Raw genomic sequence first — 8,069 nt, 5'->3', positions numbered from 1 at the left:
ATTCAGCTTCTATATAGTTCAGAATGTCTTTTTTTTTTTTTTTTTCAATTAGGACATAGAATGTCTCTACTGGCAATCTTCAAACTTACTCAACAATATCTAAATTTTGAATCATTAACTGACTGTATTTCTGCTCATCACTTTTGGGATAGGAGGCAGGCAGGGTGAAAAAACAAATGGAAGCTTGATTTTCCTTCAAGAACATCAGCAACAGGAACAGATACAGTGAAGGTCTTAAGCTTGGATGCAGTACAGATTCCATTACTACTTTCTTCGGAATTTCCGGGCTGAGTAGCTATTTCAGTGGCCACGAAGAGTCAATACTCAGAGGCAATGATGTTTTATAAAAAATTCTACAAAATGCCTGATCTAGAAGATACCTTTGTCAAGTACCCAAGCTCCTTGATACCAAGTTTAGGAACGGCCTAAAAGAGTAGACAATAAATATGATAATTCAGTATTCGAGGCTGGATCACTCCTTGCCTGGATGATCTCCACCCCCAACCCCACACCCATCACTGGTGGAACATAAACAGCCCCTGGCATTCTACTTGTTAAACTTTTATCAGTGGTGAATTGGGCTGGTATACTGGTCGGTGCATTAGGTGGTACAATGTACCAGGTGTTTGAAACTTATGGAAGGGATAAATTACAAGTGCATTTGGGATTAGGTGATTATTTCTAAACTTCATCAATGCTATAGAAAAAGGTAATGAAACACTGCAGGCAGTTACCAAGCATTTTAAAACCAGGTATGAAAGCGGACGTGGTTCCATAGTGTAGCAGTTAGCACATCTGCTTTACACATAGAAGGTCCTGGGTTCGCACCCCAGTAGAGCCATGGTCCACATTCTGCGGCCATGCCATGCTGAACAAGCCCGATGTCTGATCTCGGAAGCAAAGCAGGGTCGGGCCTGATTAGTACTTGGATGGGAGACCACCTAAGAGGACCAGGTGCTGTGGGCCTAAAAAAAAAAAAAAAAGAAAAGAAAAAAACAGGTATGAAAGCAAGAAGGCTTCTTTGGTAACATACAAGCCCTCAACCCCATACATCAGGAGTAAAGACAAAATACTGTATCCTGGGCAGAAGACCAAGCCCAGGATATAATAATTTGAGCAGCTAAGCTTCAAAAGTTTAAATGTTCTAGCCAGGCGAGTCTTTTACGTTAAGATCAGAGTCCTGGTGAGGAAAACCTAGGAGCCTGACACAGGGAATGGAGATATCTGGGAGAAATTCTTTAAGATTTTAGATGCCCAGATTCCTCTGAACCTTCTGAGCCTACAGAATTGACTTGCCTCTGTTAAGAGCTAACACTACTTATGCTGGGGGCAATGCAGAGGCCTCTTTCATTAAGACCACAGTTCCCCCTAAGGATCTACCCCATCTCCCTTCTTGACTAGCCAGGCATATAGAGTTAAATCGTGGCATAGACTAGTTGGAGGACGTACCAGATCTGTTAAGGAAGGAAAGGTCATACACTCCAAAGGAACTGCAAGAGCTTTTTAGCTTGTACCTATGGAAGCATAGAAATAGGTTTGAAGGGTGCTTGTTCAAAGGGTCCAGAACAAAAAAGTGCACAGGGAGGAGTTTCCAGCTTTAAAAGTGCTCTCCTAAGATACAGAATTTTAAACGAGCAAGGACGTCAGGAGATGGTTCCTCATAACATAGAAAAGGTAAAGAGAAGGCCTGTGTTAAGCAAAGTTGAATTGTTGTGGCAGATGGTAGAAAGAAAATTAAAAGTCTCAGGTAACTGTGTATTCTTGAATAAATATATATGTTGAGAACACCCACCAGGTGATTTTCTTCCATGGAAAGATGCAAAGCCAAAGGAATGCTGCTGAAGAGAGGCATAAAAACTAAAGAGTTAACTGGAGGTTCTTTTCTATAAACTACAGCTGAAGGTAAGAGAGGCCTCTACAGAACTTGGGTTGCTGACTATAACCAAGACCTTATAAGGACAAGACCAAACAGCTGAGTTTGAATGCTGTTAAGTGTCATATTGACAGGGGTGCAGTTGCAGCCCAAGAGGCCTGGCATCTAGGCAGTTATCTGTAACAGAACCATAACAATCTCCATGCAAAATAGATGGGCATTCGTGCACTACTCAGCTTACTACAAGAATAACTGGGAGGCAGACAGTAGTCACTCCAATAAGAAGCCTTGACGCCTTGCCCAGTTTACAGATATGTCAGTCTTCACATCTGGAAACTTTTGCTTCCTCTTCAAAAAGGAGGACACTGAAAAACCGCAATGAGTACACATAGTAATGTTTCTTCAATCTTTTTTCAAAGGTACATATGAACATTTATTCAGGTAATCATATTCTAGGAAAAAAAAACAACCATATATTTCAAGAAATATTGGAAATGAAATAGTTTATATTAATATCCAGATAAAGAGTCATCTTGGCCCTGCTGCTACGGTGGGGAGTATATAGGAATCTGGAAAATGGAGTCCTGGCTAAGGTCTGACATATAATCATATGTGCCTTGAGCCTGTGAGTCTCAGTAAGCATTTCCCAGTTTCTGACTATATAATTGAGACTGATGTATTTGGCAATTGGTGAAACGTCCACACTGAACCTTTGGCCTATGGAATAAGAGCTATCATAGTGGACAAAGACAAGTGGGAGCCTCTGAAACTATTCTCATACAGCCAAAATAGTAAATCAAAAGCAATATTACACCTAAAGCTAATATAAAGTAATATCGAATATCAACTGTAATTGGGGAAAAAAACACAATATTACATTCTGAACTGGGTTGACACAAAAGATCTAAGGATACTAACATACATATCTTAAATTGGTAAATTAACATAGGAAGAAATACGAAGAAATAGACTAAGTAAAACAAAATCAACAACCAAAAGGTAAATTTACTCTAAATGAAACTGACTTTATGAAACAAATAAAATTTAAAATGAAGCATGTTTAGTGTTCAAACCGTAAATAAATCACATCCATAAAATAAACTATGAAGCAAAATAGAAATAAGAAAAGTAGATATGAGAGATCAAAATAAACATTTCGAAAATAAATCAATGTACTCATTACAATAAAAAATCAAGAAGCAAGAAAAGCTTTAGACTGGACATAAAATACCAACTAGTAAATAGAAATATGTTACTAATGAATTCACCCAGCACATCACTGATAAGTAAAGAGACACATGGCAAATGAGAGTCATTGGAGATATATCAAGATTCTAAGAGACCCAGAAAGAGAAATTGAGAAAAATGAGAAAACAGCAGTTATAAGAGAGAATGGCTGAGAATTTTTAGATATAGAAGAAAGAGTAAGATCTTCAATTTGATATATTTCCTAGAGTTCTGGGCAAGACAAAAAAATTTTAAAAGCATGCAAACAAATATCATCTAGACAAATCATAGTCAATCTAGACAATCAAGACTAAAAAGAACATTTCAAAAGCTGCCAGATGATTCACAAAATAATGAGAACAAATAAACTTCTTTTCAGGAACGACAGATGTTGGAATGCAATAAAAAGATATTTTCAAAGTTTTTAGGACATATAACCCAGACATATATTCTCAGCTAAATTATTATCTAAGAGTAAGGATAAATTAAAGACATACTGAGAAATATAAATATTATAGTATTTTAATAACCAGAAAACCTGGTTAAAAGACCACTTAAAAATATACTTCAGTGAAAAGGAAAATGAAGATAGAAAGGAGATGTAGGATATACAAAATAACAGAGTAACAACAATTGACAAAATTTATTGGTAAATGTAATTTACTCTTGACTATAAAATTAATACCTGTTTTTGCTGTAAAAAGGTAAAGCTAAAATTAGGCAAAAATAAAACAGTAGGGATAGTCAGTAGTTGGCATGAGGAGGCTTATACCTTTATTTTGAGGGAAAGGATAACTTGAATAACTAGATTTCAAAAGAAAAACAAGCATGTGTATGAAAATTCAAAGGTATGCATTAAAATATTAGAAATCAAACATTTATTTCCAAAATAGCTGGGAATTTAGAAAATGCTATTCTGTTCTCAAAAAGGCAGAAAGGTAAATCAAAGGGGAGGAAGATCAGAGAAGATGGTAAACATAAAAAATGAGATGGGAAAAGAAGGTCCAAAACTAGCAGTAATCAAAAGTAATGAAAATGAATTAATACTATCAAAATACTCAAGATCTTTAAGTGTGACACTAATTTCTGCTGTATTCAGAAGTTTTGAAATTTTGGTTTGTGGGGATTACTTTAAAAATAAAAGGGTTTTCTTTCTCCCTTCTTTTTGTCTCCACCCTCACCCCATTTCCTGCACATCCTTCTCCGTCTAGAAGTTTTGAAATTACCTCTAGCTCCTCAACTTCCCCAGACTCTAGTTAAGAAACGGGTCTTAAAACGAAGACTTAGAGTGACTTTTACAAAGTTTGAGTATACAGCACACCGGGTAACGGAACCAGCATTTGCTTTCAAAGCAATGTAGGTAAGCCCTGCAGCCTCACTGGGCCCGCACTTTCATATAAAATGTAAACGGAGGCATCATTTACAGGATATGAGCTTGCTTTCTTTTTCTTTGTTGGGGTGGGACCATGGTTTTCCCTCAGTCACTGGGTTCAAAAAGTAAGTCAGATTTATTTATTCATCTTGAGTGTTGTACTTCTAGTCCCAATTACCACAAGGGGGAGCGAGGGGTTCCCAGACACCACTACCCATTTGCAGACCTAGGGACAATCAGGTCCGTGGTCTCATATTTACTTTTTTCCTTATCTCTTCCACTTTTTTTACCCCAAAGTTCAATTTATAAAATAAAAGATTACTAAAAACTGTTTTATTATCTTCTCAATAATACTCATTTGTAGAGAAAATAAACTCCCATGAATCAAAGTGATGATATTTTGATTAATTTAAAATAAAAATAAGCTTTGATCTAATTTCTAAAAGTAATAAATTCAAAAGAGATTACACAGAAAATTTAATTTGGTCAACATTAAGAGGATCCATCTAGGTCTCATATGTCTTGTCTCTCACAGATAGAAGTAAGAGCAGAAATTGGGAAAACTGGCCCCATGAGCAAAACCTTTGTAAATAAATTCTTCAGACTAGAGATGAGCTAATTAAAGGAGGACCATTAAAGAACCATGAGATATGTGGAGTCATATATTCGACAATAAGCAGCAATTCAGTATCTGCAGGAGGCAGAGAAGGAAGAGAAAGGAAGAGAGGATGGGGGAAAGACAGAATTTAGAGAATAAACAAAAATCCCTGATTCTAAAGATTGTGAGATATTCATACAAAATCTCACTCACTGGGGATTTAAAAAATTTTAAACAGCTCTCTCTGAACTAGTTTAAATGTACTTAAATAGCAGCTTTTGCTGGGAAACTTACTTATTGACGTTCCTTCTAGCTTAGTCATTTTCTATCACGCCTTAGTGCTGGACATAATGCCTCATAAAAGTTCTCTCAACTTCTGCATATTCTAGGCATGAAAGTTTGAACTAGTTTTGCTGAGATTCACGCTTCAGTATTACTGATCTAAGGGGTTTGTGAGCACATATAAATGTTTGGATACTGATTTGAACTACACCCTAGGGCTTCCAGGCTTGTCTGCTACTTAATTAGACCTTCCCCATAGGAAAAGAGCAATGAGCTGGTGTCCCATCTCCAACAGATGCCTGTGCCAGATGCCTCACAGAAACACACACCCCATTTCCTATAATGCTATCATTTGTTCATTTTTATACTGTCAAAGAAGCTTTTTTCAAGAATGCTTCTAGAGTATATGACAACAAATAGAATATAAACAATAATTGACTAATCTCTATTCAATATTTTTTGCTGTATCTGCTTTTCAATGATAAATTTTCTCTCTTTTCTCTTGTTCTATTGAGCATACTATAATTTCTATGTACTCTTTCTGGTGATGCTAAATTGGAGTTAATATGAACCCAAAAGATTATCCCAGTATCCCAGAGCACTGGACAATGCCTGAAATTCCATGGTCAGACATTAATTTGTCCACCTTAGGGCAGGCTTTGATAAACTATTATGTTGAGGTTATTGTCACCTGATGTGGGAAAAGAAGGAAGACAGAATTTTCTTGAGAAGATATGAATATTTTGAAAGAAAATCTAATGTTAAATTATATACACTGTGTTATTTTGCTCATCGGTCTCTATAAAACTTCTCATGAAGACATTAGAAAGAGGAACTCAAGGAGAAGGACATTCAGCCAGCACTAAGTCCCGTTTATTTAGAATCAACACAGAATTTGCCATTAAAAATATCAATATCACTATTTGTTATCTGATAAAAGAATAATTTGATAATATATTCAGGGGTACCTTGGAATTGCAGTCACATTTGTACTTCATATATCCATGAATACAGAATGAGGTATACCAGAAAGAATATAGGTTTTGAAGGCAAATCCAATTTTAATCACTTGCTAGCTCTTCACCTATTATATGTCTCTTGGAAATAATAACTGACCTAAAGAGTCACTGTTAAGTTGAAATGGAAAAAATGCAAAGCATCTAGCACAGTGCTTAGTGCATAGTTGGTATACAATAAATATTAGTTTCCTGATAATCACTCCACCTCCACCACCAAACTTTCCTCTCAAAGATCATTTTTCATATGACCCATTCTCTATGTCCCCTCATATATGATATACCACAAATGTCAAGCTAATGATATCCTGCCTTTGGGTACTTAGATAAAATTACCTCAATCTTCCATCTCATGTTTTATGTGAAATCCAATGCCTTCTCTAAAATTTCAGCAAATTCCCAAGGGCTTACATTCATTGTCATGTCTGGATCCTAGTTTCTGCCCCAATGAACTCTCAAATTCCCTTGCATCTCACCATCTGCTGCCATTTTTTCTCTGTACTCCATGCTGATTCCTATACCAAACCAATTCTTACCCTTGATTTCTTCCAAAAAGACCAATTACATAAGCACACTACAGAGATGTTAGAACTTCAAACAGGAAAATACATACCCCTGTTCCTACACTTCCCTTGGCTGCCCAGAGTTAGAATTTTCTTTTTGGACATTCTTTTCCTCAAGGTTCAGCCCCTCACTCCATTGCTTAGACTCTCTCGTGTTTATCTCTCTTCATTATTCTCACTTGTTTTTCCCCCACCACTGAATTTATGTTCCTCTCTTAGTGTTTAGATCTTTTCTACATTTTCCCAGCTTGTTCCTTCAGGAGCTCACCTTCTGCTCTCTATTAACTTAGGAGAGCATGCTGAGTTTCTCCACTGAAAGAAACTTTGACTTCAACATTAAAATTGTATTTTTCACATTACTTTAAAAGTACTGAATACACTTATAAAAAGTGCTTAAGAATTCTTTTATACATAAATATAATTAAAAATATGAAGGTAAAAGACCTTTCCACAGGATATCAAAATAAACTTCATCTTTTTTTTTTTTTTATAGCTGAACCCCTTTTAGCATTCATGGATTATCTGGTTCACTTTCACATTCTACCCTGAGTCTCTGTCCAGTAATAAACTAACCCTGACTTCTTATCACAGTCAAAACAACCCTTGCTACCACAGAACACTCAATACTGGAGATTCCCAGTGTTACTCTGACCCCAGCTAGAGACTGCAACCTTCATGAGGGCAACAGTTTTGTTTTATTCACTGCTAAATCCCTAGGGCAGTGAAACAGTGCTTGGTATAGGAGGTGTAGGAGTGTATGGTATATACAGAGATGGTTCCTATTTACGATGGTTTGACTTACAATTTTTCGACTTCACAATAGTGCAAAAGCTGTACCATTCAATAGCTTACACAATGATTTTTGGTAGGTTACATATAGTAAATGTATTTTTGACTAATGATATTTTCAACTTATAATGGGCTTACTGGGACATAACCCCATCATAAGTTGAGGAGCATCTGTGTGTGTGTGTGTGTGTGTGTGTGTGTGTGTGTGTGTGTTTGGTGAGTAAATGATCTTTGAATCATTTTCTCATTATTCTGCCCATGCTAATAATAATAGTACCATATTATTCTGATCATTTACTGCTGTGTCACAGAATGAGGTATACCAGAAAGAATATAGGTTAATATATGT

The 8,069-nt window shown here is 36.2% G+C and overlaps 1 pseudogene; it reads left to right on the top strand.

Annotated features, from left to right (window-relative positions):
- Window positions 1-850: 850 nt before the first annotated feature.
- LOC112474030 lies at window positions 851-966 on the top strand (annotated as a pseudogene).
- The last annotated feature ends 7,103 nt before the right edge of the window (window positions 967-8,069 follow it).

The sequence above is a fragment of the Pteropus alecto genome, unplaced genomic scaffold, assembly GCF_000325575.1.
Source record: "Pteropus alecto unplaced genomic scaffold, ASM32557v1 scaffold69, whole genome shotgun sequence".
NCBI lineage: Eukaryota > Metazoa > Chordata > Mammalia > Chiroptera > Pteropodidae > Pteropus > Pteropus alecto.
Note: the sequence above shows the minus strand (reverse complement) of the source record. Positions and strands in the feature narration are given on the sequence as shown.